At 42.8% G+C, this 8,153-nt stretch overlaps 1 long non-coding RNA gene across 1 annotated transcript in view; it reads right to left on the bottom strand.

Annotated features, from left to right (window-relative positions):
• Window positions 1-2,053: 2,053 nt before the first annotated feature.
• Window positions 2,054-8,153, bottom strand: part of LOC103357114 (uncharacterized) — a 22,448-nt gene continuing 16,348 nt past the window's right edge. Inside the window, exon 3 of the long non-coding RNA XR_520177.1 lies at window positions 2,054-2,064. This is a non-coding gene — a long non-coding RNA (uncharacterized LOC103357114). The remainder of the gene's footprint in view (window positions 2,065-8,153) is intronic.

Below are 8,153 nucleotides of genomic sequence, written 5' to 3'. Positions count from 1 at the left end.
CCGGAATCTTTCTGCGTGGAGTTTGCATGTTCTCCCCGTGCAGCGTGGGTTCTCTCCGGGTTCTCCGGCTTCCTCCCACACAGTCCAAAAACATGTGAAGGTTAACTGGTGATTCTAAATTGTCCGTAGGTGTGACTGTGAGTGTGCTTGGTTGTCTGTCTCTAAGTGTGGCCCTGCGATGGACTGGTGACCTGTCCAGGGTGTCCCCTGCCTTCGTCCTAAGTCAGCTGGGATAGGCTCCAGCCCCCCTGCGACCCTAGTGAGGATTAAGCGGTGTATAGATAATGGATGGATAATGGAAAACAAAATAAAAAATGTCCTATTACCTCCCACATAGCCTGCTATTGGCGTCAACGCCCTATCCCACTTGAACTTGTTCTATGGCACTTATCCAGATTGTTTTCTCCTGACTAGATCCTTGTGCTATATCTGCTCTCAGATGTATGTTGCTTTAGATAAAAGCATCTGCTAAATGAAATTGTAGAATTGTAGAATTGCAGTGGTTTGTACCAACCAAAGTGGTCTGAAATAGGACTACCAGTAAGCTGGCAACAAGATCACAGACATCCAAGGCTCTTTTATGCAAACTGCATATAGGTTTGTGTAGCTGCAGACTGGTCTGTAGTTACTTCTGTCCACTGCCAAAAGGACCTACAATGGGCACATAAACATCAGAACTGGACTATGGAGCAACAGAAGATGGTGGCCTGGTCTGATGAATCAGGTTCTCTTTTGCATCATATGAACAGTCAGATGTGTTTGCGTTGTTTTAAGGAAGAGATGGCAGCAGGATGCACTGCAGGAAGAAGGAAAGCCAGCAGACACAGTGTGATGTTCTAAACAATTATCTGTTGGGAAACTCAGTTTTCTGGCATTCATGTAAATTTCATTTTGCAACGGACCAGCCAGCTAAATGTTGTTGCAAACCATGTGCACCCCTTCATCATAGTACGTCCTGATGGCGGTGGCCTCTTTGAACAGGATAAAGTTCCCTGTCACACTGCAAACATGGCTCAGAAGTGGTTTGATTGGTACACACACTACACGTGTCATAAGTCGATAAATCATAATCTGTAAGTGCCTGTCAGTGTGACAGCTCGTGGCCGTTCGGTGTGTGTGTGCAGAACCAAAAACGAAGAGGAGACAGGGAGTAGAGAAAGGAACTGGTTTATTTTTGGGGAATCCAGGAGGAGTGGGGCACCAGGAGGCAGGTAGGGAATCCGCGGCAGGTGTGCAGGTTGCAGTGACAATGCAGGAGGGGGAGTTTCCGTGCTGGTGCTCGTGTGGAGGTTTCCCGTGTCGGTGCTCGTGCCGAGGTTTCTTGTGCTGGTACTCATGTGGAAGGTTTCTGTGCCGGTGCTCGAGTGGAGGTTTTCCTGTGCTGGTGCTCAAGTGGGATGAGAACTCAACTTGTGTTGCCGTGACGGTAAAGGCTGGCGTGATGGGCGGACGGCTGGACGCTGGAGCCAGCGGAGAGGACATTAGAGAACAAAAGAGAGATCACAATTACTCAAACTCGAAAGTAGAACTAGCAGAGGAACACAAGCATTCAAACTACTGCTAATGGCCTGAATGTACCACTTGTGGTGTTCACAGTCATCTGGCACAGGAGTCCAGGTGAGTAGAGGCTTAATTCTGTCACTGAAGAGATGATGAGCTGCAGCTGTGCCAGTGAGGGAGCATCCTCCTCCACTCAGCCCCGCCCAGCCTGAAAATGAAAGGCACACCAGCCAAAACACACACACACAGAAAAACAGGAATCCGAAAACATACAACTGAACATGTCCATAACCACCACAGTCAGAAATACATAAAGGGGTACTGTCTGAAAGGGCCTAGAGTCACAATGTCAGCTCACTCTCCAATTTGTGACAGTTGGGGTGATTCCAGGTCATTTTTAATCTTCATGTTATTATTCCTTATAGTAATTTTGTATGTACTGCTAATATATTGGCATATTGTATAAACATGAACATAGATATTATTTGAACTAGAATCTTTACATTAAGTTTGTTTTAGGGTGCATTAGGTGTTTTGTGTTATTGGAAATAATAAACTAAACTACTGCTGTCTCATTATACTTATGTTCTGGACTGAGCTGTCAGCAAAAACTTCCATCAGGTTCAGACTGCCCATCACAGCTAATCATAAGATGTCACCTTAACACACACCTTGCGCTTTGTTTCATTTATTATGACAGCTGTATTAACAGCTGTGAGCCAGGACCAGCAATCAGTAGGAGGGCATAGTGACGTAAATCCTCTCCACACACAGACACAGACACACACACAGACACACACACACACACACACACACACACACACTCAGATACACAGCAGGGGTGCTCTTTCTCCATGCAGTGTAGCTGACTCATGCAATCAGTCCACATGGGCCTGTCATGGGAGATTTAAGCTAATAACTGTGTAGTTCCAAGTAACAGGCTGACATACAGGCCACAAAACCCCATTTTAGCCCATATAGTGTTTTCATGTGTAAGGTGACACACTATGAATTTAGTGTAAATTGTGTGCAAGTTTGTAAGGAATCGTCCTACCATCAGTTGTGTCTCCCTTCCGGTTTTCAGTGGTATGGGTAGCAGAGTGATACAGTAAAAACCAAATATCAATCAGCCTTCAAACAAGAACAAATACTTATAAACAGATATAATGACCATCAGAAGTCAAAATAAAGGCATATCCTCATTTTGTAGAGAGAAAGAATTCTAAACTCTTTCAAAGCACACTTTAACATTTCTTAGAATGAGCTTATCTGTTGAGGAAGACAGATGTATTGCTGTGTGGTCAGGAAGACATCCACCTTTATTTCTAAGTCAAGAAAAGTTAATGTTTTTAAATCTGTCGTCATGAGGGGATCTGGTAAGGACCCAACTACAAAAACATACATGTGGCAGGCAGGTTGTGGTAACAAAACGTATAAAAAAGTCCAACGAAGTCAACAGACACAGCTTGGTCCTTGTACAGGGACCTCCAGGGTGCAAAGAATTAGTGATTAAAATTTCCTGATGTGTCATTATTATTATTCGTTGCCATGGTGATGGCGGCACGCATAGATGCAGCCGCCCCTTTAGGAGACAACGAAAGTGAACGTTTTGACTGTCTTGCCTATCCCAGATGTTCATTCCGCAAAATTTGCGGCCAGGAGACTATGCTGGGCGTCAGGTAAGTGAATGGTGCTGGAATTGCGGCGACTGTTTGTGATTTGGACATGTTGCGCCAACGCAGAGTCTGATCAGAGACTACGCCGGCAGTTACCCGAGAGAGAAGGAAGCACAAATGGTTTGAATGTTAACAAAAGACGAGGAAGAGAGCCGGGATCTTCAAGTACGACCCAGAGACCAAACGCTAAAGCCTTCAGCAGAGTCCGACATCACCAAGGCCGAAGAAAGCAAGACAGTCAAAGTCCAAAGTCAAAGTCATGTTGATCACATTGTTCGATGTGAGGGGCCTCGTCCACTGCGAGTTCTTGCCACTGGGTCAGACGATCAACCCGCACGTCTACAAAGCGATGCTGCGGCATTTGTTTCGTTCAGTGCACGAGAAGAGGTGAGAGTTGTGGCAGAACAAGTCATTGCTGCTTCACCATGACAACGCGCCTGCTCACAATGCCCTGACCATCCCACAGTTCCTGACTGAGAAGAACATCGCTGTGCTGGAGCAACCTCCCAACTCACCCCACCTGGCTCCATGGGATTTTTTTCTCTTTCCCAAGCTCAAGGGGGTCATTAAGGGGACCGTTTTAAAGATGTGGACAACATCAATATGGCTGTGACGACGGACCTTTGGTGGATTTTGGAAGAATCCTTCCAGGAATGCATGGCGGCGTGGCAGAGAAGACTGGGAAAGTGTGCTAGACTCCAGGGGGATTACTTCGAAGGGGGGGTGCATTATTTTTTATTCTAATTTATTGTAGATACTGTAGTTGCTTTTGTCATGCTCTCCACCTCAGGGCATGGCAAGTGGCAGTGCTTCTCACTTATCTCTCTCTTCTCTCTCTGTCTCTCCCTTACCTTCAGGTGGGCGTGTGCGGGGCGAGTGTGCAGGGCAGGAGAGGTGCAGTGATTGGTTAATCACCTGAGGATCCACACCTGCAGCTGGTTCCCACTCATCAGTCACTCTTCACATGGCACCATATAAGCGGAGCACAGACTACGACTCGTCACTGGGCCGTAAACTTGCTCTCTGTTAGTTACTCGGGCTCTCTGCTACATCTGTCTCTGTGCCTTGTGCTTTCAATCCGCTAATCTGCCTTGTTCACTGTCCTCAGCTCTGGAAACCATCTGCTGCTCTGTGTTACCTGGTCTGCCTCAGCGATCCACACTTACTCACACATCTAACGCTCCCTCTGGAAATCCCTGGCTCCATCTGCTCTGGTCACTATGTCTGCAACCACCTCTGCTACGCCACATCATCCACCTCCCCTCGACTCCATACCCGTACTCTGTCAGTAAGCAACCCAGTCTCTCTCTGGCCCCGTAAACCTTTCTTGTATTGGTTAGGTCTGTGTTGTATTTCTCCTATTTACCCCTGTTTTTTAGTCACACTTCCGGTCTGGCCATACCAGTCCCAGGTTTGCTATTTAGGAATTTACTGTGTTCTTGGTAATCCTTGCTTGAGCTAAGACTAGCGTGTAGTTAGTCTGCCAAGTCTCTAGAGGTCCCTGTAGTTCCTGTGTTTTTGCCTTTGACTTTAGTTTCTGTTTCCTGTGTGCTCTGAAGAATTGGTTCTGATTCATTGTGTTCTGGTTTACACGTGTTTTATATATGTTGTATATAGTGTTTGGTTTGTAAATATTCTTTATAGTAAATAAATGTGTTGTTTGTAGAATGTTTGGTTGCCGAGTCCATGTTTGCGCTTCAGTCTCAGTCTCTAAACCATAACAGCCTTGATACAAAGAGCTTTCTAATTTTATGCAGGTACAAGAGGACCATTATTTTGTAAATTAAAAATGATTTGATTTAAATGTTTCTATAAATTAAATTCTGTGTCTGTGTACAGGCCTGTATCTGTCTTTTTCACCAGTACAGCTGAGGTGAAAAAAATTTAGTTTGTGGTCAGTTATAAATATATCTGCTAAATTATATCATGGAATTTACTATGTTTGTCATGGGATGAATTAGAAAATGTCACCAAAGCCACAGCTAACAAAGAAGCTGTGACCCAACATAGGCTCCTGTAGCCTACAGGCAAACAAGACAAGACAGAAGTGGTCAAAGGTCATGCTACAGCTGGTGGCCAAAAACACAAGCAATGAAAAGCCGAGCTGCTGAAAGGCATTCCGTTTTTGGCACCAAACCAGCTCTGACTTAGAGGGTAGCAAAAGTAACTGGTGGAAAACAAATATTTTTATTGGAAAACTCAACAGTTAATAACTCACAACAAGCTCTGAGCTGTGCACATTTCATGCTCTACAGTGAGAAAAGAATAGTTGTGCAGTGACTGGCAGACACATTGGCAGACACATCATTTTACCTGTTTACAAGAAGATTACTTAAACTATGCCATAATTATACAGACATATCCTGAATGTGTTGGAACCCGACACATCAGCAAATAGCTTCATCAAACTGACTTTTGGAAAAGGTCACAGGGAAAAACCCTTGTAGCTGTTTGATTGTGTATTTTGGCTTTGCTATGAGTGCTTTTTTGTTGTTGCAATGTGCTAAATGAGACTGTATTCTGGGGGTCAACAGGAAGAAGTCAACAACTTCATCAGAACATTTGAAAGAATGCTCAAACAGCAGGATTCAGCCCATTTGAATCCTCACAGAAGACTGTTTAAGAGGACTTCAATTGTTTTTTTGTTTCCTGTGAGTGTGTGTGTGGATATTTGTGCGTGCAGGTCTTGAAGGTTAAAAGTTCAGTAGGTTTTTGTCTTTCCTTTTTCCCACTGTTGTCAAGCCTATCAAGATGAATTTTTTGTCGCACACTGAAGTTATGCACATACATCTCATGATAAAAAAAGAAGTGAACTTGCTGTAATGTGTGCTGTACTGGTATCTCGGTGGGAGTATGATAGAGGCATCTGATCACTGTGGATGAACATGCAGAGACACAGAGAACCCCTGATAGCTTCCAGGCAGACTGTGGCAGGAACATACCACCCAGATGAGCCATGTGTCTCTGGAAACTTCATGACAGAAGGTGAACCCAGCCTGTAAAATGGATAGCTATGATTTAAAGTGTGTGTTTGCGTAATAGAATACACTACTCGGTATGAAACCTATATTTTTTAGTAGACATTTGATGCAACTATCTATTTAATTAAAGTACCTCTTATCTATATTTCTATGAAAAATATATACAATAGGGGTGCCGCTATAGTTCACCTGCTTGAGCTGGTGTTCCGATGTGGAGGTCATGAGTTCGAATCCTGCTCATGGCCTTTTCCCACACGTCCTCCCCCCATTTTCCTGTCTCTCGCTCTCCAACAAAGGCCAAAAAATAACTTCAAAAATATCTCTCTATATATACACATATAAAATAACAACACGAAAACAGAGGGACCATGTGAAAGAGCTTTTTAGTAGCAATGAATCCTAAATCATCAGTTAAATCTACAGGGTTCTTCACCTTCACAGAGCTTTATACTGAGTTTAGGCCATTGTTACTATGCCGACCACAACTTTACAGTTTTGTTTATATTCACTGCTCTCTTAGAGATCTGCTTTTAGAAAAAAAGTTGCGAAAATGCTAAAAATTCACTGCACCCAACTTGCTCAACAGCTTACAGCATACAGATGCTGTAACAGACGAGCTGCTGAACATTGTAGAGTAATGAACAGCTAATAAGCCTGATATTTTTCCCAGGCCATTCATCATTTGGTCACAAATACAACATCAAATATATGTGATACTGAACTTGAGTGCAGCCACCCTACACTAAGCTGACTGTGACCTTTACCTTGAAGTGTGTTCTTAAATGATTTCTTCACAATTCTGTTTGAGATGGAAAAGTTCAAAAGATGAAAAATGGTGTTAGTGGGTGTGATTTCATCTCAAGGCTGATGTTATAGAGCTGATCCTAAACTCATTTGACATGGTATCAACTAGATTTTGCTGACGATGCATCCACACTGAACATGCCCTCAGAAACAGGCAGATGTTAAGACTTGCCTTGCATTCTCTCTGACAGTCATATAGGCCAAGTGCCAGAAGAACACAGTACAGAGGACTTACACAAGCTTACACAACACACTTTCTTTATCATTGTCACTGGCAGGACTGGCTAACGCTATGCAATGTGCAATAGAAGCGATCTGAAATGAATGACTACAATTGACAGGGCATTATTTGATTTGTAACTAGGTAATGATTCCACTTCTATCATGAGCTGTTCATTCTTCTGCTTTGGGCACTTAATGTCACTTTTTAAAAATTTGGTTATGTCAACTGCTTACTCTAAGCTTCTTCAGGGAAGCCCTTTTAAAAAATTAGTTTTTTTTATGCACATTTGGCTCCAAAAGTTTGTAATCACATTAAAAAATTCTCATATATTCAGGCAAACCTGGAAATAATAAGGTTTGAGGATTTAGAAACATTCTGGCAACCAAAAGCATTACATTCAAATTGACATGTTTGTATCTAATAATCACAAAGTGCTCTCTAATTGTGTTAAAAACCCCAGCGATGGGTGTCAACACAAAATACAGCTTCCCACTCACCTCCATTCCTTCCCACACACTGTTGAAAAGGTGTTCATATCAAATAAGCCTTGATGGTCACAGCTCCTATCCACACCATCCCATTTTCAAAATAATCACCACAAGCACAATAATAACGATTGTCACAACCACCAATAATATCAAAATACAATCCATGTTAATGTTAGCACAGTTCATTATTCACTAACTCTAATGCATGGCTCCTGCACACCAGCCCCTAATTGTTAGATTATGACACATAATAGTTACTTAAAATTTTCAAGCTGATAGACATTAAATTATCACAAACATAATATTCAAAAGTCCATACATCAAATTGAAGTTCATACACATCTTCTTTCTTTCTCAGTCAAAATATTTTAAACAATCTTTCTGTTAGGGCTGGAAAATACAGAGTCAAGATTGAGGTCAAAGTATCACAAGGTGTAGCAGCCAGTCCTCATCTAGCATCAGTCTAGACAACAGATCTTAG

This window comes from Stegastes partitus, unplaced genomic scaffold (genome assembly GCF_000690725.1).
Source record: "Stegastes partitus isolate 25-593 unplaced genomic scaffold, Stegastes_partitus-1.0.2 Scaffold235, whole genome shotgun sequence".
Lineage (NCBI taxonomy): Eukaryota > Metazoa > Chordata > Actinopteri > Pomacentridae > Stegastes > Stegastes partitus.
This window is presented reverse-complemented; position numbering and strand designations above follow the sequence as displayed.